At 39.8% G+C, this 23,567-nt stretch overlaps 1 long non-coding RNA gene across 1 annotated transcript; it reads left to right on the top strand.

The window, feature by feature from the left end:
• The first annotated feature begins 10,922 nt into the window (after window positions 1-10,922).
• On the top strand, window positions 10,923-20,308 carry LOC138773797 (uncharacterized). The gene is made up of 3 exons (XR_011360220.1): window positions 10,923-11,151; window positions 15,107-15,246; window positions 20,236-20,308. It is a non-coding gene; the product is annotated as an uncharacterized lncRNA (long non-coding RNA).
• Window positions 20,309-23,567: the final 3,259 nt, after the last annotated feature.

Here is a 23,567-nt window from a genome sequence, read left to right as displayed (position 1 = left end):
AAAAAGATATTGATAAAATGGAACGGGTCCTAAGACGGGCTACAAAAATGGTGGAGGGCATAAAACATATTAGGAAAGACTTTGAATCTATATCCTGGAGGAAAGAAGAGTATGTTAAGTAGGTTAAAGGACCAAATAAGGTTTAGGGTGTAAGTCTTTTTAGAAAAAAACTGACCTCAAGAACAAGAGGACACAGTGAGAGGTTAGTTGGGGAAAACATCAAAAGCAACGTGAGAAAATATTACTTTACTGAAAGAGTAGTAGATGCTTCCAGCAAACTTCCAGCAGATGTAGTTGGTAAATCTACAATAACAAAATGTAAACCTGCCTGGGATAAACATATATCTATTCTAAGATAATAAGAAGGAAAATACTAAAAGGGAAGAGTAGATGGACCCAGTGGTCTTTTTCTGTCGACAATCTTCTATGTTTCTTTAGTATTACGTAGAGATTTCACGCTGGACCTTTGCCATTGGTTGCACCTATGTGAGAAAATAATGAACAATATATCAATGTATCTTGTTTTGTTTCTTTGGAACAAAGTTACCATTCTGTAACTTTGTTACACCAATCATTGCCATCATGTTAGTGGCGCGCATGTGTGCCTGGATAATTTTTTAGCCAGGATTTGGGGGTACCCACATTTAAGAACGTAGGGAATGTCCAACCACTGGCCACCAAAGAGAGCCGAAGACAGCTTTTGGCTCTCTTTTGGTTTCTCTGTAGAGAATGAATGGAGCAATAGCGTTCATGCACGCCCAAGGCTTCTTTTAGCTGGGATTTCAGGATCCCTGTCTTTGAGGTTGTGGGGGGTCTGACTACTCTTAGTAATGCCCTATACTGTGGGTGGGGCATTAAGCATATGTAAAGAATGTATCCTTCACCATCCCCTCCATGGTTGAACTTGATGGACACGTCTTTTTCAACCATACTAACTATATAACTACTCAAGATGGGAACACCCCTTCAAGGACAATTGTCTAGCAGCCAGTAAGTCTGAGACAGTGGAACACTTACTGTACATGTCTTCCTCAGTTCTCTTTAAGTGCTTCATGCGTCACATTTTGTCAGTCGATTCAGTGCAGGAAGCAAGGGCTAGGAGTAGAGTCCAAAGTGGAAACAGAGGCAATAGATTTACTAGAAAGCTTCTTATCTTGGCTTGTACTATTAATTTATGGAAAGTCGAGAATAATTGGAGATACACTTTAAGGACATATGTCCAGCACCCGGAATAGGTCTGCTGCTTTTTACTGATAACAGTAACAATACAAAGGAAAAATACGCAAAGACAGCAAAAAATAAAGCTTTTATGGATGGGTTCAAACTCTTTTTAGTGGTTTCTTTGGTAATCATAATAAACGGAGCCCTTTCAAGCCATATTCCCCATTACTTAGCTATAAATAAAGAGGGTACATTTGTAAACAGAAAAAAGTGGGAGCTGCTCCCAGAGGCTTTCAACATCCAGATTATGAGCTAGTGACACTTCAAATGGGGAGGAAATAATGATGTCACAGCTTGGAAATTTGTAAGACTATGTCAACAAATATCTCATTGCACATGGCTTCCGACAAGGCTTCAGTTAGTGGGGCTTTCTCAGTGCCTTTCCTTTATAGAATATGGTCAATGTTTCAACTATAAAACTGACAAGAAACTCTACAAGACACATTTGTTTAAAAATGGCAAATTACAGCAAGACTGCTTCAATGAAAAGCATTAAGGTCTGGATGGTGTCCTCGTCCTGAACTTTTGAGTCTGCTCCTTTTATATGCTGCCCATATGTGTGCTATGAAACCTCAAAGTGTGTTGTATACTCTAATCTTCTGTTACTGATCTAACAGTTTTGAAGTGTTTTTGAAGGATTTTCTACTCCAAAATGCTACATTTGTCACAGTCTGAAAGAAAAAGGCTGTATAAAAATTGATTTTTTAATGAAAAGACATGACTGCGCCGACGGAGCTGATTAACATATGTGAAACTGTTTATAAGTAGAAAAAAATGTAAAATCAAAAATGATTCCAAGAACATGAATTATAAAGGGGGATGCCTAAGATTTAGAAAATTTGGCTGGTTTCTTCCAAAAAGAGCACCACTTCTGTCTATGGGCTATGTCTGGTATTGAGGCAGAGCTTCAATATCAATGGAATTAGGGTGGAATTTCAAGCATAGTCCATGTCGCGGACCCCGCTTGAAATTCCGCCTGTCCCATTGATTAAAAGTCTATTGTTAAATGTAACAATGTTTTAACAAAACAATGACAGATTGAAGTCAGTCATGTTGAAAATGTTTGGGTGACATCCAAACAAAAGATGTTATGTTCATCCATGAATGATCGTTTCGGACAACTGTACTGGCTAATATAGACTAAAACTTATTTAAGTTTATACGTTGTACAATTGTGTCTGTAAAACAATCATTCATCAGACAATTGTTCTCTGTATTTAAAGCCATTCCTCTTTCATGTGTATGGCCACCTTTAAAAATCAAATCAAATATGTTTTCATATGTAATCATATGTAAAGCAAAGAAGTTTCTGTTTAAGAGGATTCTGTAGTTCCTGAAACTGTTTAGTTGTTTTAGATGCATGCTGTGGTGTTTTGGATGCATACTGTGATACTTTGGTCCTGACCGAGTCCTGTCCGAAGGAGATTTGCCCCTTTTCCCTGGCGTACGCCTGCCATATCCCCTGCTTACCTAATGGTCAGGTGGGGGGGGGGGCTCGGCAAGGCGGGCTGGATTTGGCACGCCGGACGCAGATTTAGGCACTTAGTGGCATAGAGGTGGCACTCATCTCAACTAATTTACCAGTTCATTCCATAATAGTCTTCTAGAGTTCCAAGCTCAAAGTAGTCTAGCCTATGCTTAGCTACTTTCTTAGGGCTTGTTCACACTACAGAATTAGGGCAGAATTTTGAGCAGAGTCTGAGTTGCGGACCCTGCTTGAAGTTCCACCTGTCCCACTGATTGAATAGAATTCCTCATGCGCACTTCGCTGTCCTCCCAAAGAATTGATAGTCACTTCTTTGGGCGGATAGCGGAGTGCCTGTGAGGCATCCTATTAAATCAATGGGACAGGCGGAATTTCAAGCGGGGTCCGCGACATGGACTATGCTTGAAATTCCACCCTAATTCCAGAGTTTGAATGGGCCCTTATAGTACAGAACTCCTGAGTAGAGTTGAGCAAACTTCGAGCATGCTCAGGTTCGTTTGAACCCAACCATGTGGCATTTGTTTAGCGGTGGCTGCAGCCCTGTGGACAGTCCTGAAGAACATGGATACAGTCTATGGCCATAGGCTGCTTCTATATTTTCGAACACTCCCTAGGGCTGCATCCAACTTCAGCAGCCACCACTAATCAAATGCTGCATGCTCGGGTTCGGAAGAACCCGAGTATGCTCGAAGTTTGTTCAGTTCTACTCCTGACATGACATAAAAGAATATAGGCCAAAACTAGAGATGAGCGAAGCAAATCTAGCTAATCAAGATTCGCTGCGAATCACGCAGTCAATTTGCTTCGTTCTGCTACGCAAATATCCGCCGATTCGTTAACGAAATTTGCAAAAAAAAAAAAAAAATGGTGGCCACACATGCTGTCTGGAGCGTCACTAGGCAGGAGAGAGGAATTAACCATATACCCGACCAATCAGCTACAGGCCCCTCTGTGATGTCAGCAACTCCTCTATATAAGGAGGTTCATTAAGGAGATTACCAGTCGGCTGTTAGAGCAGAGCAGGGAGAGACTAACAGAGGGATATAGGAACATGATTTTCCAATTTTTTACAGTTTTACAACAACATGCTTTAACAATTTCCCCTTCGTTAATCTTCCCAGTATTGTAGCTGCTATAGTTTTTGGATGTTTTAATGAAATTTAAGATTCGAATCGCGAATATTAACAAATTTGACCCCAAATTCACAAAGCATGTGAAACTAATTTCCGGCTGCTTCGCTCATCTCTAGCCAAAACACTGCAGTGATAAGGTTCTTCTTGATACCTTTCAGATCTCAATACACATTGGATTAAAGTTGCTGAAACAGGACCTGTTCAACCAAAACAAAAGTCTATTGTTAAATGTAACAATGTTTTAACAAAACAATGACAGATTGAAGTCAGTCATGTTGAAAATGTTTGAGTGACATCCAAACAAAAGATGTTATGTTCATCCATGAATGATCGTTTCGGACAACTGTACTGGCTAATATAGACTAAAACTTATTTAAGTTTATACGTTGTACAATTGTGTCTGTAAAACAATCATTCATCAGTCAATTGTTCTCTGTATTTAAAGCCATTCCTCTTTCATGTGTATGGCCACCTTTAAAAATCAAATCAAATATGTTTTCATATGTAATCATATGTAAAGCAAAGAAGTTTCTGTTTAAGAGGATTCTGTAGTTCCTGAAACTATTTAGTTGTTTTAGATGCATGCTGTGGTGTTTTGGATGCATACTGTGATACTTTGGTCCTGACCGAGTCCTGTCCGAAGGAGATTTGCCCCTTTTCCCTGGCGTACGCCTGCCATATCCCCTGCTTACCTAATGGTCAGGTGTGGGGGGGGGGGGCTCGGCAAGGCGGGCTGGATTTGGCACGCCGGACGCAGGTTTAGGCACCCAGCCAGCCAGCATGCTCCTGTTTGTGAATTTGGCCTGGGAAAAGGGGTGGGGCCAAATTAAAGACCGGCGTACAAGCACGCTAGTCTTGATAAACCCCCTTCCTTAGGGTCCTATTACACGGAGCAATTTTTAATGATTAACGAGTAGCGATAAACGTTCGCAAGTGAGATTGTTTATTGTTAACCTAAAATCATTCAGTATATTACACAGAACAATGGTCGTTAGTTACGATAGTTACTGAGATTGTTATTGCGATCGTTACTATGATCGTTTACTCCTTCTGATTCAAGCAATGAACAATGTGCAATTACAATGAACGATTAGTGAACAAATGCAAAACTTGAGCGAACGAATGTGGAATTACAGCGAACGATTAGCAAACGATTCGCGAACAATTAACGATAATTTTAGGTTTAAATCTAAAACAACGATCAATGACATACGAACAATTTTTTGATTGTTGCCTACAATTACACGCAACAATTATCGTTTAAATTCGAATGATATAACGATTTTTCGCACGATAATTGTCACTTGTAATACGGCCCTTAGAGCCGTATTACACGGGACGATCATCGTTCGAAAAATCGTTAGATCGTTTGGATGTAAACAATAATCGTTTTGTGTAATAGCAGGCAACGATTAATCGCAGGCAAGAGAAATCGTTGGTTGTTTGATAGAATTCGGACCGATTTTTATCATTTGATCATTCGCAAATCGTTCGCACATCGTTCAATGTAATAAGAATTCATAGCTGAAACATACGCAATAGCAACGACAAAACGACTGCAAGAATGATCATAAGTAAGGATCATCGTTCCGTGTAATTGCGCGAACCATTTCGGGTCGTTTGCCATAGCGGTCGTTTGAGATTGTTTATCGTTAATCGTTAGTCGTCTAAAAATCGCTTGGTGTAATAGTACCCTAGAGTTTACACGTTCTTTGGAAGAAGTATGTTCACTTTAACTTGAACAAAATACTATACTCAAAAATATTTAAAAGCCAAAAGAAACCCCAAGTGATAAGTTCTAATTAGGGATGGTACGAACCCGAACCCTCGATAATGATTCCCGCTGTCTGCCCGCTCCGTGCAGCGGGCGGATCCAGAGGGAGGACCGCCTGGAAAACTGGGATACAGCCATAGCCATAGGCTGTATCCCAGTTTTCCAGGCGTTCCTCCCGTTGTATCCACCCGCTCCACGGAGCGGGCAGACAGCGGGAATCTGCTGCCGAGCGTTCGGGTTCATACGAACCCGAACCTCGGCAGGTTCGGACCATCCCTAGTTCTAATAATTGCCTTCTCCAAACAAAGAGCATAAAAATGTAAATACTATGTAAATACTAATTATATATTTAAAAAAAACTCCTTATCAGATAAATTGGAATCCAAAATGATGGCATTATTTTATTTGTTATATCCATTCCTATTTATTTTATGTATATTTATAAAAATAAAAAGCCCCCAATTTCTAGGATAAAAAGGTAACTGAAGAAGAAACTTGAATAAGTCCAGTAGAACATTTTATAATATTTTCTGTGATGTTATGTTTCATATTTTAAATAATACAGTACTTTGTATAATAATTTTTTCCTATACTGATAGATTACTAGTGAAGAAATGAACAAGAACACATGCTGCTTCTGCGGAGCTTGACCAACATTAATGTATTAAAAATGGTGGATATGATTATTTTAAGGGAACCGAGGACCTGGAGAAAATATAGGGACAGACAGTGTAAGCCATAGTACGAGGTCCCCTAAAACTGTCCCTACTTGGCGGCCTGACCCTAGGTAGTCAGCGTCATCGGCTCCCATGCTGGGTAAGTGAAGTTCAAAACCATACAAGATGAACAAACACAATAAAGAATGGTCAGGCATATACAGGTCAAAGCAGAGATCCAGACCACACAGAACACAGACTGGCAGGGAGGGAAGTGGTGAAGAAAACTGTCTTTTACCAGTTTACCAGTTTTGTCTAAGCTATCTGCAGCCCAGGACTAGAGCTAGCAGAAGAAACCAGACGGGCGGGACAGTGTCCAGACTGGTACAAAGAAAACATGAAATTTAGGCACTGAAGCTCGGCCAAAGCACAGTCTTGGCCATACTTTACAGGCAGAGGACCGAACTGAGACCTGAATAGGCACGGGCATGACAACTATATATTGAGCTTTCCCCTTACAATATATAAACAACGACTGTTCTTTTGAGTATCAAAGGACGGCTTTTGTTTTAAATGAGGAGGTTTAAAGCGACTGTATCCACCAACCCACCCCACCAAACTGCTAGTACCATCCACTTATTGAGAGTTAATCCTTACCAGTCATGTCTTTAAAAATTTGCCCGGTGCCTTGGTTAGAGCAAAAAAAGGATCATTATGGCCATGTTCACACAAAGTCTTTTAAACTCTGTTTAAAATTACGTCCGTTAGTCTAAAATAACGGACGTTATTTAGCTGTCTGGCCTCCCTTTCGTGCAATGACTGGTGTTTGTACATTATTTTAGTTTGGGGTTACTAATTGCACTTTGGGTGCGGCTTAATTGAAAAGTCTAAAAAGAAAAACTGTGTGTGAACTGCTAATAAAAAACGTCTGCTGTTTGCAAAAGAAGTCCGAAAATAACGATCATGTTCATTATTTTGATGCCCGCGGCAAAAACATCCGTTATTTAATATACTGTACTGTGTGCTTTGGACGTCCGTCTTCTCATTGACTTCAATGCACTACCATTGTAGTCAGTCAAATTGCGACAAAAACGGACGTTGTTTTAAATATGAAAATTGCCCACCTTTTCAATATTTTTGACGTTGTGTGAATTTAGCCTTAATCTGCAGCGCTGTGTCATACTGGCATGGCCTAGAGTGTCTGTGTCCCAGGTCTGTGACGCCTCTCCTTCTTTCCCTCCCTCCTAGTCATTAGGAACTCCCCAGGCAGGATTTCTATTCATTGCTTGTTTAAACAATGCACCTGTATCACTACAGCTAATGTGCACTGTTTAGACAAGTGATGAATAGAAATCCTGCCTGGGGGCATTCCTAATGATAAGGAGGGTGGGAAGGAAAGAAGGAGAGGCGTCGCAGACCTGGGGCACAGACACTCTAGGCCACACCAGTATGAGACAGCACTGCAGATTAAAAGATCATCTTTTTGCTCTAACCAAGGTGCCAGGCACATTTTAAAAGACATGACTGGTAAGGATTTACTCTCATTAAGCGGATGGTACTAGTGGTTTGGTGGGGTGGGTTGGTGGATACAGAGTCGCTTTAAAGATACATTACCGTTAGGTTAGAAGAATCATCTGTTATGATACTATATAGCAGAAGATACTGAGCACTAAAGTAAATTGACTACCTTGATCTCCTGGGCTATTTTTGTGAAATCATACTTTTTAATAAATTACTAATGAGGGCAATTAATAGGGACAGTACTGTAACCATCAGTGCACCAAACCACCAGCCCACTGCCTCTTCATGGATGTGAGGGTCAGGCAGAGAAAACTACAGCTAAAAAATATAAGTGAACAACTAAGACCTGGAGCATGCTCGAGTCGATCCGAACCCGAACTTTTGGCATTTGATTAGCGGTGGCTGCTAAAGTTGGATAAAGCCCTAAGGCTATGTGGAAATCATGGATATAGTCATTGGCTGTATCCATGCTTTCCAGACAACCTTAGAGCTTTATCCAAGTTTAGCAGCCACCGCTAATCAAGTGCCGATCGTTCGGGTTCGGATCGACTCAAACCCGAACCCGGTTCGCTCATCTCTAAAGATAACTCATTGGTAATGAATTTAACAAAAATACACATTACCAGAGGTTTGGCAGGACCGAAAATAAGTACAAAATGTAATAATATTTGGAAGATAGGTGATACATTTTTTTTGGCTGGTAACCTATTGGTGCCAAATACCACAAGATGCCTTCAGAGGTCTTGTGGGGTCCATGCCTTGATGGTTCAGGGCTATTGTGTTGGCATATCACAGGACCTACATAACATTTGCCATCTGATCACTGCCTTTTTTGATATTCAATAAGTAAGTCAAGAAAAATGCAATTGGTCAGCACTATTCAAAACACAATAAAAAGAAACATTTCGTTTTTACTTATGATAAAGTTAAAAAGTCCATTACAAAGACAAAAAAATTGATGTTTTCCATAACAACATGTTTTCTTATAGTTTCATGGTATCAATGGCATGTGATGCTATTCGGTCATTCCCACAAAAAAGCCTATTAATGATAAAACAAATGGATCTGTATCCGAGATTACTGACACATATAGTATATCTTAGCTGTCCTGAAACAAAAGTTCAAATACCACATAAAGTAACATTATACTGTTATCCATTAATTGCCAGCATATGGGGCAAGTTCACAGTCATTGCTATGGAGAACAGTCAGGAACCTAATTTATCCAACAAGAGGTTATACTATGTATTGATATCATTTTATTCTAATTCTTATGATAATTATGTGGCTGCAAATTGATTTCTAGGCAGAGACTGGACATGCTCTCCTGGTGCCTATCACAGGTTTACAAACCCAGGTAAAACTAGTTCACTCAGGTGCCACAGCTAGTGCAGTTACTTGCTGTGCCACTAGGTGTCTCAATGCCCCTGTGCACAGCAATAATAAATATTGCATTTGAAATGGGAAATTGAACACTGATTTTTCTGTTTCCAGATGGTGTCAAATAATTCTGGTTCCTGTAGGGACTTCTGGCATTAATGACCAAGACAATGTTTCGAGGTGTAATGGTAATAAATTTATTTTGCAAAAATACCACAAATACCATGTAATTGACATGTCAATTATTTGGACAGATTGGGGATTGCTCTTGAGAAATCCCATTGAATCAATGGGACTGGTAGAATATCAAGCAGAATCTGCAGCACAGATTCTGCTTGAAATTCCTCACTTATTTTGTAGTTAGTAATGTGTCCCGTCTGGCCCCTGTCCTCAACATACGCAGTGATCCTGTGTTCTCTATGGGAAGGAAAGGTTGAGCGATAGTCAAAGAGCTCTGACTGCGGCTTATCTCTCCCAGAATAAAAGGGTCAGGCAGTGATTTTTCCATCATGTCCGACCCCTGTCTCCACCAATATCATCTGTTGGTGGTCATTTGTGAGAGCCCCCATACAACTTATACAACAGTATGGCCAACTTAAGTATAAGGTGTATGGGGACCTTTAGGAGTTGACTCTTTCTAATTACAGTTGTAGTACATAATTGTTGTCTCTTGGCACTAGGACAGACAGGCTAGGCAGATTTCCCTGAGCATATTGTAAAGGCGGGTGTTCTATCCTCTGCTCAGCACAGTCCATGTACTGTTCATAGCCTACAAACCCTACATTACCATGTAAAACCACCAGGAGCATAACTGAAGTCCCAAAGGCCTCAGGGCAAATTTTAGGCCTCTTGCTAGGGTATATAGGGATATGCTTTCCTGTGGAGGTAAATTATTGAAGTTGCATTTGATCTGTCTCTCTTTATGCAAGGAGGAAGTAAAGGACTTTAATAATGAAAGAAGAAGTCCATTTTTTTTTTATTCTTTCGCCCGCTGCAGACTGGCACATACTTACCAAGAGGAACGGTATCCCAAGGCGCAACTTCGTTCCGGTCCTACGGTGCCACTCGGGTCCCACTGGCGCCCAAATTAACTCTTCAGCTTTAGCTTTGTATCTCAGAAGGCCGGAAGTCAGGGTCTCCAATGTATCTCTATGAGAGTGCTCTGCTAGAGAGGCATTGGAGACACTGACTTCCGACTTTCAATAGACCTGTAGAAAGAAGAGGGGCAGAAGAGCTGTGACGTCACCGCCAACAGGATCCCAGCGGCGCCGTAGGACCAAAACAAAGCTGCGCCGCAGGACATTGATCATCATTGGTAAGTATATGGAAGAACTTAAAAAAAAAACAGATTCTACTTTAAAGCCGCTTCCTGCTCTGTCCCATATTGAAGTGAATGGCGCGAGCAGTCTGCATATGGATGATTCTAATAATCACCATAAAAAACTAAATTTTTTTAGATTTCTACATAAGATACGTAAATTTTCACAAAAAGTTATATATTAGGGGGAGATTTATCAAACATGGTGTAAAGTGAAACTGGCTCAGTTGCCCCTAGCAACCAATCAGATTCCACCTTTCATTTTCCAAAGAGTCTGTTGGGAATGAAAGGTGGAACCTGATTGGTTGCTAGGGGCAGCTGAGCCAGGTTCACTTTACACCATGTTTGATACATCTCCCCCTAAGAGCTTACTAAATAGGTCACTGCAGGTAGACAGCATTCCCTAAAACTTGTAATACAGACTCATCTATCCTTCTACTACATATAAGATCCAGAGAAGTATTATGTAATGCTTCATCTTGCACCTGTATACTGTTTGCTGACTTAGGCATTTTATATCCAGAAACAGCCACGATAGATCAATCCCTCCAAACAGTGTCACATGTTTCCCAGACCACCTCTTATGTATCCAGACCACCCTCAGTTTTATTCCGCAAATATTTTGTGAGAAACTTTTTTAAATGCCTGAATAAAATACGATGGTAAGGGATTATGGCAACACAACCTAATTCCAGTGGTTTTCAATGGACTAAGTGCAATTAATAGGTAGAAATACATATTTATGATGTGTAAGAAATGAATTACAAAGAAAAACGATATAGTTAATTGAACATATTTCATATCATTGCTGTTAATGTATGTTAACTCTTTGGTGCAAAGTACAGGGTGAGTCAAAAGTCTCGGAAATTAAAGGGAAAATGACATATCTGAATGCCTCGGGAAGTACAGGATGAAGGGACCTACCTATATTTTAGGCCATGTCCCGCATCTTAAAAGCCGCCATGTTGGATTAAGGGCAAGTTTTTTTTTTAATGGGAAGATGGTCATGTAGCATATCAGAGACGACTCAGAAATCATTTGCCGAAATGAGATTTGCAATATATCTTGTGGTATAAAAGTTGTTAACACAGAAATGTGCCAAATCCTTTGGGAACATTGCCTGTGATGCACAGCTATTTGACATTTTTAATGTGTTGTCCTTGGTGCTGAACACAGAGCTGAACGGCTGAATCTAATTGCTATTGGATTATTATTGCAACTTTTCGTATTTATGACTGGGGGGTGGGGGGGCGCAAAACCCGAGGACCCCCAATAACTTTAAACCACAGGGGCTTTATCATTAACTCCTTTACTGACCTAGACTATAGGGACTATTTTGTCAATCTTTTAACTAATAAGCATGGAATAGAGACATTATATGGGAAAATAATAGCATTGTGTACACTGTATAGAAATATTATGTATTTTATATGTGTGTTTCTGCAGATGAAAGCTATCCCTTTGTACTTACCTCTCTTACTTTTGACAACTGAATATTTAATCCTGTAGGAAGCAAACAGGGCCATGTGCTTTCTCTAGACAGTGAGGTGCTAATGAAAGAGTCTGAGCTTACAGCTGGTGAGGTGGGCCCAAAACAGAATTGGCTGGATGTTGTCATCTCATCTGTTGACAGCTCAGGCAAGATGGCAGCCCTCATAACAATGTACAAAAAGTGAAATACAAAAAGTAATGATTACAGTCATAAAATAGAAAAAGATTAGAAAAACTATTTGGCATTTTAGTACCTACCCATAGTGTCCCCTGCCCTCAAATACAATGAATACTCACCTAACCCCATTCAAACACTTGCTAATCATTCCAACACATGCAAAAAGTAAAACGACCAGATTAACACTATATAGGTCACTTGGGAGTCAGATATAATATTTTTTAAAAGAACCGTCTTCATGTATCTGACCCAATCATCTAGTGATTGCAGTTTAACCCTTGTCAAAGTCCTTCAAGTCCTCACAGTTGACCATTATCCCCACTTTCAATGCATCAACTTCAAGCCATGACCTTCACCTGCCAGTGGTTTTATTATTATGGCTGATTGGGGTATATGTGTGTGTCTGCATGTGTGTGTACTGTACATGTGTATATGTGTGTATATGTGTATGTATGTGCATGTATATATATGTATGTGCATGTGTATGTATGGGCATGTGTGTGTGTATGTGTGTACTGTACATGTGCATATGTGTATGTGTATTTGTGTGTATGTGTGCGTGTACTGTACATGTGTATATGTCTATATGTATGTGCATGTGTATATGTCTATATGTATGTGCATGTGTATATGTGTATGTATGGGCATGTGTGTTTGTATGTATGTGTGTGTACTGTACATGTGTATATGTATATTTGTGTGTATGTGTGTACTGTACATGTGTATATGTGTGTTTATATGTTTATGCATGTATGTATAAGCATGTGTTTATATGTATGCGTGTGTATGTATGTGTGTCTATGTGTGTTTATGTGTATGAATTTAGACAAAACAAAAAGCCAGCGTATGAGCTTGATGTTCTGCCTGTGACTACAAGTGGGCATATACCAACCCACTACAGGATACAGCAAGGACAACAGTGAATTCAGAGGGTCAAAAAAGTGCTTTATTGTGACTCGATCATAATAATCGGTGTCTATATGTATGTTTGTGTCTATGCGTATGCATGCATGTATGTGTATATATTGTGTATATGTGTATGTATGTGTTTGTGTGTGTGTGTGTATGTTTGTTTCTTCTATCCTCCTCCTATGCTCCTTCTTTCGGACTCTACACGCCTTCTTTGTGTCATTCACATGAGAAATTTTAACCCACAGAATTATTTTTGTTATGTCAGGTTATGAGAAGATAGAAACATCAGATGAATCGGAAATACTGTATAGTTAGATCGCCTTTAAGATTTCACACAGTTTGCTATTGTAATGCACTTTGACTGTAAAAGTGGTTCCGATGTTTAGTTTTGGGCTTCAAGTATTTATATAAGAGGTGAAAAACCAGATTCAAGCCTCTGGTTGACAAAGGTCATTGCTGGTCACCTCCACTATATTTTAGGCTGTCAAAACACATTTCTGTTATAGAATAAATAGCAAGTGTTGTTTTATGCACAAATCATGCAGTTACTTAAAGGGAGAAAAAAAAAAGGTATATTATTACACTATGTCATAAAGCTCCTCTAAGCAGATCAGGTAATGTAATAAAACGTAATAGTGTCGTATAAAACAGCTGCATTGATTTCTTCAGTTTTTCATGTATTACTTTTTTAAATTTATGAATGTATTATATAGCTTCTTTAGCTTGTGCTCACATGTAGTGTATATACTATCCGGATTTCACACAATGAAAACCTTTAGTTATAGGACAGGGCATGCGATATGCAGCTTATTCTGCAATAAAATCCTCAACATCGGATCTGTAGCATTGGGTGCTGATTTTATGCAGAGAGACTTGCATGAAATCTGCAGCTTTAAATGGTACCTGTTATTAAAGGAGAAGTCCGACCAGACCCATTTTTTAGCAAGTGCTGGGGAGGGGGAGGATAAAAGAAATAACATGCTCTAACCTCCCCCACTCCAGAGCTGGTGGCCGCATACTGCCACTCCAGCCCCAGGGTCCCCAGCCGCTTCCTGGTCTGAGTGGGGGCCGGGGTCGTGATGTGTGAGGTCCGCTCAGCCAGTCAGCGACCATAGTGGGGTCTTGCCTTGGCCACTGACTGACTGAGCGGACCTCACACATCACTATCCGGGTCCCTGCTCAGACCAGGAAGCCGGAGACCGGAGCAGTAGTATGCGGCCACCAGCGCTGGGGTGGGGGAGGTAAGAATACTTTACTTCTTTTATCCTCCTCCTGCATTTGCTAAAAAAAATGGGTCTGATCGGACTTCTCCTTTAAACATAACTTTAGACATAACATCAGGCATCTCAAAAGTTATTGATCACAGCAGGTCTCAATGTTGAGACCCACTGTGATCAGGAGATATAGCTGGGGAAAGAATGTGGCAGCTGTGTAATCCACTCTCCAGCCGGCCACTAACCATGACCATGAAGCCTCAAAGAACTACATTGTCAGAATTACTAGTTATAGGGGTACGGCTGGGGTATGGATTGTGCTGCTTCCAGGCTTTCTCCCTGGCTATATCTCCTGATTTCGCAGCCCTAAGACCACTTGGACATTTCACCATTGATGTCATGATGGTACTACTAGGTTACTGTTATCAACTTACTGCTTTAAGGGAGTTTTACAGGGCTTCAATATTGATGGCCCATTCTTCAGGCTGGCCATCAATATGGGCCCATTCACTCAGACATGTCAATTCAGCGGAAATCGGAGGCGTGCGAAACATCACGTTGAGAGAGTGAGGCAGGCAGGATTCCGAGCGCAGTTCCACCTCTTTTCCTCAGTGTGAACTGGGCCTATCAAAGAAAAAGATAAGCTACAATACCAGGTATGACTACTACTAAATGGATATGGTATCAGCTGACTTACCACTACCACTACTCTATATTGATAGCTTATTCTAATGATACACTATGAAAATTAAAGTCCTAAAAACTTTTTGACTCTCTGTATCCCCGATATGCTCAATGCGTTTTACCTTCTTTGCTCTCCAGAGTCATATATGGTATAATGGCAATATACAGAATCCAGCTTTATCAAGTGGCAGGAGGTGGATGGTGAACATAGGGGAACATGTAGAACAAGTAAGGTAGCCTCTGGCAGACTTCTCAAATTTGACAGCAAAATCCATCAGGTAGGAAGTTTGTTTTTTCCCTCCCCCCCCCCCCCCCTCTCTTATATTCTACAAAGAATTGAATAGATGAATGGAGAAATGCCAAAAATATCTGAACAAGAGTGTGTTTTCGATTGAAATCATTCAGGGCCTTTTGCTGCCAAAAAGAATAATGTTTCATTTTGTTTGCTTAAGAAAGCTTTTTTAGGTTAAAATGTAGAGCGGTTTAATACTGCTAATGCACTACTCTCCTGCACATGGTTTGCAGGCAAAATCCATGCTATCTGGCCAAATCATTTCATGCATCTTCATGTAATCAATAGCAGAAGTGGGCAAGACTGACCTTCACTGACTTGCCTTGTACTTAACATGTGTCGTGGAGCGAGAATAAGCGGTGTAAGTAAAAACCAAGTGAATAGTAATTAACGGGCATCCTTATTATGGTGCTAATACAATCCCGTGACATGGCAAGGCTTTCAGGGTACTTTTATGCATGGTTAAATGTGACGGGGAGGTCACAAATTTCTAAGCCTTGGCGGAGAGGATTTCTTAACCGAAAGTGGATACACACTAATAAGCCTGTCCCTACATATTCTATACAGTATAGTTTCAGATCAACATAAAATAGCCGAATTTTTGCATCATCAAGTCCTGATCCAGTCAATTGCCCAAACTAATATAATCATGAAACAATATGATCCTGTCAGCTCGGGTAATTAGAATCGTGGATAAGTCAGGACTTGGGCATTAATATGGATATGGTATTACGTAATACAGTATGTGTGGACATACCTTAAATAGAAAACTGATAAGTCACCTGTGTACAGGTGTTATGCTGTTTTTAAAGTGACTCTATAACCACAACCTTCAAATAGCTGCTTTTAATCTAAGATCTGTCTTTGGGTCCATTTGGCAGGTGATGCAGTTATTGTCCTAAACAACTTTTAAACTTGCAGCCCTGTGTCAAATTGCCGTGGCCTAGAATGTGTGCCCTAGGCTTGCACCGCCTCTCCTTCCCTCCCCATCATTAGGAATGTCCGTGGGCAGAACATCTCCTATTTCTCACTTGTCTGAACACTGCACAGGTGCCTTAATGATCCAACCCATGTGCAGTATTCAGACAGGTGATGAATAGGAGAAAACCTGCATGGAGCATTTCTAATGATAAAGAGGGCGGGAGGGGGGACGGAGAGGCGGTGCAAGCCTAGGGCACAGACACTTTAGGCTACGCCAATTTGACACAGGGCTGCAAGTTTAAAACATTAAACATTAAATAGTACATTGAACAGACATATGAGGGAAGAGCCATTAACATTTTAAAGGCTATGGGCACCTTTAAAAAGCATTTTTATTTATATGCTGTACCTATTATAGTGCAAAAACATCTTTGTCTTTGGTTGTTTTTTTTTTACTTTTGCTTCATCACTCTTTGTCGTTTGTCTATTATACTTGTACATACTTGTGCTTAAATGATTCATCCTAGCAGACTGCTCTGTATCTGCTCTCCTACCTTTCTTCTTTATAGTGAGCTGTCCCTCAAGTGCCCCCTTATCCTCTCTTTAAGCCAATATGTAGACCCCCCCTCCCTTCTGCTGCTATCTTTAACATGGAGCTAAATGTTAGGACAATTTTAGTGAAGATTACTTAGAAATTTTTGAATTTTACATTAAGGAAACAAAATCCTCAATAGAAATATTGTATGTATTAAACATGCACTGAACTTCCTATCAGTCATACACACTTTCTACTTTTCCACTGGGTAAACAAAATGGTTGTAGCCTTGGTAAAGGGGCATTGTGTCTGTTCTTGTGCACTATGTTTGACATTTGCCTACTCATTGGTTATAACACTGAATAGTTAAGCGCCTAATTCTTAGACACTGTTATCTACTTGGTTTTGATTTGTTTAAAAGATAATAGGGGAGATTTATCAAAGGGTGTAAAATTTAGACTGGTGCAAACTGCCCACAGCAACCAATTACTGCTCCGCTACCAGCTCTGGTGAAAGGAAAGAGGAGCTGTGATTGGTTGCTGTGGCCAGTTCGCACCAGTCTAAATGTTACTCCCTTTAATAGGTCTCCCCCAATGACTTTTCATTGCTACCAACAAGTACCCACCACATAATGTTCCCGCCACCTATATTTCTCTACATGGTACACATGACAACTAACATACCATGACCAATAGATTTCCGGTGAGACATTGATTCAGGGATTTATTCTGATTGCCATTTAGAGTCAGGAAGAGATTTTTCTCCTTGTGATGTGATAATTTTCATCCGGCTCATAAAGGGTTTTGCCTTCCTCTGGATCAACACAGTGGGGTTTCTGTAGGTTTAAATTGATGGACTCTTGTCTGTTTTAACCTTATTTACTGTGTTACTATACTGAAACCTCTAGTTAGCCAAGAATCTTAGGTGACATTCACATATTGCATACATTTTAAGGCTATGTTCACACCCGGTCGGGTCACGAAACGGCCGGTGTCAGATAAGATCATCCTGGCCGGTACTGCAGTAGCAGCCGGATGATCGTTAGCGCCACTGAATTCCCCACTGCTCACAATGGAGCAAGCGGCCCGGAGCCGCATGCTCCATTGTGAGCACTGACAGGGTTTTCTGCAGCCGTCATATCAGTTTCTCACAGCGCCGCAAGGGATCCCGGCCAGAGTGTATACCATTTATATACGCTCCGGCCGGGATTGCATTGAAGGCAGCACTACGCAAGCTACTTAGTAATCATGGCCGTTGTAAATGCAAATCAGCAACATTGGTCGTGATTATTACGTAGTTTACATTTTGTGAACATAGCCTAAGAGGTGGAGCTAGCCTAAAATATGCATCAAAATTGGCAATTTTACCTATTTCTAAACTCAGTTTTTTTTTATTACCTGATATTAGAATCCTATTAAAGAAGTTACAGTAATTCTTTACAGGTGATATATACTCTTTGTTAAAAATGGGAACAATTTTTTCCAGTTAGGGAAAGTCAAAGTCATAATGCTCTGTAATGGGTAGCTACTGTACATTTCAATGACTGATTTTTTTTTAATAAATAGAATTGCACAGTATGTGTTTTTTTGGTTAATGAGGTAAATGTTTAATGACAAAGGGATAAATTAAATTTAAATGGTGTGCCCTGAATATTAATTTGCTTCAAACTGAAATTTAAAAACTATAATTTATTACTTTGTAAAATGTCATATTATTATGCAGAGCCACGTTGGGACTGAATACAATTCACAATGGAAAAGTAATAATGACAACTGTGGCGAACAATATGAGAGGAAACATGATTGAAGTTTGTTGTACACCCTTTGGCTATGTTCACACAAGGTCAAAAATAAAGAAAAGGCACCCGATTTTGATATTTTAAAAAACGTCCATTTTTGCCGCAATTTAACTGATTGTAATGGCAATGCATTGAAGTCAATAGGAAGACGGACGTCTAATGCGCAAAATGCATTGAATAACAAACGTTTTTACCACGGACGTCAAAACAATGATCATGATCATTATTTGCAGACGTCTTTTAGAAACAGCTGATTTTTTTTATTAGTTGTGCACACACAGTTTTTCTTTTCTCACCGTTCTCACCGTATCGCACCCACCATTAATATAGTGCAATACTTAGATATTCATATATGTGCTACGTATATTGGATGCAGTAGTGCTCTTTCTATAAAACTTATAAAAAATAAAAAGACCTTTGGAGTCAGGTTATAAGATGATAAAAAAAAAAAATACCAAAGGTCCTCTTTAAAGCCAATGACAGGTTCCCTTCAAAGGCAAATGATCTACAACATGTTCCTATATGTCATTTATGAATACATATTTAAAAGATGAGATATATATTGAAACGATAAACTACCATGTTCTGTATATTATAAAGAACATATTAGTTTTTTTTCTACTTCTTCTTTATCATGTTGTACAGCTGCAAACTATCCACGTTCCCATCCAGCACAGCCTGAAGTAGTTTTTGTTCTTTGAACTTTGTTATAAAAGCACATATGGTAGGAACCCCTAAACACAGATAGGTGTATCTTTTATTTCACCATACAGTAAAGTGCGCGGCAGATGATTGTAATTTTTACATTCTATATGGTTTATAAATGCATTGAAATATTTAAAGCACAGTAAGTATAAAAAATTGGACCGAACAAGTCCCCTACGAATAAGATTTGAGGACATTGAACACTAAGTAGTAGTTCAGCAAAAACTTTTTTTCTTTCAAATCAACTGGAGCCAGAAAGTGGCAGAAATTTAAAATGTACTTTTATTAAAAAAAAATCTCAAGTCTTCTAGTACTTATCAGCTGCTGTATGTCCTGCAGGAAGTGGTGTATTCTTTCCTGTCTGCAGACTAGGAAAAGTTTTCAATGGGGATTTGCTACTGCTATGGACAGTTCCTGACAAGGACAGAGGTGGCAGCAGAGAGCACTGTGTCAGACTGAAAAGAATACACCAATACGCAACCACAGACAATTTTAGAGTCTATTGAAGTGAATGTGGCCATTCACATGATCCGTGCCGCGACCTGCATCGCAAAGAAATAGGACATGTCCTAGTGCGGATCACGGCACAGACCCCCCCCCCACCATGATTTGCTTTCCTGTCATCGCATCTACTACTCACCTATACCCCCGTGCTGACCAGCATACATGTTTACCAGAAGCGGCCGGGACTGCGCTGCCTTCTCCTGGCAGCGTAGTCCCAGCCACTTCCGGTGGGCGTGTGTAGCAGGTCTGCACAGGGAATAGGTGAGTAGGAGATGAGATGACAGGAGAGCACATCATGCTCTCCTGTCATCTCTGCAGTCAGGCAGCGGGGGGATCCGTGCCGGGCAGAGGTGGGGGCTCCGGCCACGATCCTCATCCGGATGGCAGGACGGATAGTGTGAATGAGCCCTTAGACTTTGTATTATGAATGCTAAGTGTATTTATTCCAGCTGAAGAAATGATCTAAGCAAAGATGTAAACCAATAATTATGCTCATTGTTCTCTTCATTTAGAAAGCTCTCCATGGTGCTGTAGAAGCAGAACCTGCAATGTCAGCAATCTCAGCTACTTCTCAGTGATTGATCACTTGTACTCAGGTGAACCACATTTACACAGCAGATATTACAGAAAGCAGAGGCAAAAAGCTCAGTATGTAAATAGCAAAAATGTTGTCTACATCTTTTTTGTTTACCTGTCACTTTAGAAAACGTTTGACACGTGGTAGAGTGGTAGAGACATAAGCAGGAAAGTGCAAGAGCAACCTGCAAATACTCCCCCCTTCCTTTTCTCCTGGATCTCTGTGCATGCTACAGTCTAGAGATGAGCGAACCGGGTTCGGGTTTGAGTCGATCCGAACCCGATCGTTCAGCATTTGATTAGCTGGGGCAGCTGAACTTGGATAAAGCTCTAAGGTTGTCTGGAAAACATGGATACAGCCAATGACTATATCCATGTTTTCCACATAGCCTTAGGGCTTTATCCAAGTTCAGCAGCCGCCGCTAATCAAATGCTGAAAGTTCGGGTTCGGATCGACTCGAGCATGCTCCAGGTTCGCTCATCTCTACTACAGTCCCATAGTTTTACATTGAGACTTTGTCCCAGTGAGTACTGGGCAAGCACTTCTCCCAGATTGATCTAGCGATGGGTTGGGGACTCAACACTTAGGGCCAGTTCACACTCAGCAAAAGCGGAGGAATCCCGTGTTCCACAGTGTATCTATGGGAGGGCTTGCATGCCTCCGCTTCCGTCGCTTCACACTCAAAGAGTTGACATGTAAATCCTTTGAGTGGAGAGCGAAGGAAGCGGAGGTGCACGAGCCCTCCCACTCACACTGAGGCAGGCGGGATTCCACAGCAGAGAGGTCCGCCACAGAATTTTGCTCCGCGTGAACTGGCCCTTAGGGGGATATTTATTAAGGGCTTTGCGCCTATTTTTAGGTAATATTTAGATTTTTCTGCCTTTTTTGTCTAAGTTCTGTTTTTGAACCAGTATTTAACAGGTAAGTATTTTTTAAATGTGACTTTATTTTTTAATCTGTTTGTTTTGATTATTCATCCAAAAATTCACATAATTCGTGATTTGTGCAAAATTTATCATTTGGGACTCTTTAAAAAGTCACACAAACAGGTGCAGGCCTATGTCTGGTCCAGGTCAAACTGAAGCAATGTTCCTCCTCATCTTCTAAGAGCCATAACACTTTTAGTTTTCCACCTAAAGGGCTGGTTGTGGTGTCATTTTTTTGCGCCATGATCTCTAGTTTTATTGGTATCACATTGGTGTAAGAGAAAAAATTTGTTTTTTATTAAGTTTGTTCTAATATATAATTTAAAAAAATCTGCAATTCTGGTGTTTTTTTTTTTTTTTCTTTTTGCTTATCATTGTTATATTGTTATATTTAGGAGCTCAGATAATTCTGCATGCTTCAATATGTAATTTGTTTATTTTTAGTTAGTTTTTTTTTTATATTTTTATTTGTATAATTGGAAAGGGGGTAATATACATGCTTATTGGGGCATTTGTATTAGGTTTTTTTAGAATATGTTTTAAAAAATTTTTTTTTTCTTTTACACATTTTGTAATGCTCTGATTGCATACAGTATACTGATGAATGCTATACCATAGCATAGTGAAGGGCCTCATTTACCAATGTCCACTGCTGTGCTGGGAGATTTTATATTACACCACTGCTGTCCATGGCGGAAATTGAATGATTGACAGGCTGACTGACATTATTAAAGAATTGACATTTTCTAATTTTGACACAGTGATAGCAACAGCTGTGAAAAAATTGGTACTCTATAATAGTCCCACTATTGTAGCTACTATAGTTTGCCTGTTTTAATAAGATTCTTTGTATGCAATTTACGAATATTCGCAAACTTTGTGTAAAGAATTTCCGAATGATTCACTCATCTTTCCTATCTATCTATCTATCTATCTATCTATCTATCTATCTATCTATCTATCTATCTATCTATCTATCATCTATCTCCTATCTCCTATCTATCTATCTATCTATCTATCTATCTATCTATCTATCTATCTTTCTATCTATCTATCTATCTATCTATCTATCTATCTATCTATCTATCTATCTCCTATCTATCTATCTATCTATCTCCTATCTATCTATCTATCTATCTATCTATCTATCTATCTATCTCCTATCTATCTATCTATCTTTCTATCTATCTATCTATCTATCTATCTATCTATCTATCTATCTCCTATCTATCTATCTTTCTTTCTATCTATCTATCTATCTATCTATCTCCTATTATCTATCTATCTATCTATCTATCTATCTATCTATCTATCTATCTATCTATCATCTCTTAACTTTGAGCTCTTTAATTGATCTTTTTAGCTCTCTTACATACCTGAATTTTATAAAAATCCAAGTGCACCTGTGCAAAAACCTAACAAAGGGAGAAATACTAGGTGTTCGGTTTCAAGCTGAAAGCTCCCCAACAACCCCCGCGGGAATGTCTTCTAGAGTTGGGTTCTTGAAGCCGCTGTCTGCTATATGTTAAGCATTGCTCCGCCAGATCTTTAGGAGTTAAATGTTTGATATTTAATCTGGGCCTATAATTATGGTGCCTATTGTTGTAGGAACAGCTGCGATAGTGTAAGAGCAGGCAGCTCTGTTTTGATTTAAGAACAAGGACAACATTTTATATCTGGGTATTACACTTTATAGAATGCTATGACATCATTTAAAGATGTGTCTTGTATGGCTGTAAGGGAAGGTTAAATATAATCTGCGCACAATTGTTAGTCCAGATGTATCTATGTAATTTGCAAGATGTATTTTCCATTAAGGTATTTTTTTTTTAGTTTAATTAAATTGTACTTTTACCTTGGGTGAACCTGCCAGAGTATATCAGGTTAGTAATGACAAAAATGGTATCACTTTTATTCAGCATTCCAGACTCCCCCATAAACATGCATCCTGGCCTAGGCATGCCAAGTGAAAGCTGATACTAGACCAGGGGTAGGGAACCTTCGGCCCTCCAGCTGTTGCAAAACTACAATTCCCATCATGCCTGGACAGCCAAAGCTAAAGCTTTGGCTATCCAGGTATGACAGGAATTGTAGTTTTGCAATAGCTGGAGGGCCGAAGGTTCCCTATCCCTGTGTCTGTGTCTTATACCTTGTAGAAAAAAGGCACAATGAAACCCAAAATACTAGGTCCTTTTCCACCCAACCGTTGTATAACTGGTAAGAGGCCTTCATATGCATCAAATGGTATCATACTCTGAGAAATAGCACAGCAAGTGGTAGATTGGTGTTAACTCTGGAAGAAAGTGGCCATGTTTTTCTAATGCTGGGTGAACCCTTTAGA

The sequence above is a fragment of the Dendropsophus ebraccatus genome, chromosome 15 (genome assembly GCF_027789765.1).
Source record: "Dendropsophus ebraccatus isolate aDenEbr1 chromosome 15, aDenEbr1.pat, whole genome shotgun sequence".
In the NCBI taxonomy this organism is placed as follows: Eukaryota; Metazoa; Chordata; class Amphibia; order Anura; family Hylidae; genus Dendropsophus; species Dendropsophus ebraccatus.
The sequence above is the reverse complement of the archived record's forward strand: the minus strand, read 5'-3'. Positions and strand labels throughout refer to the sequence as shown.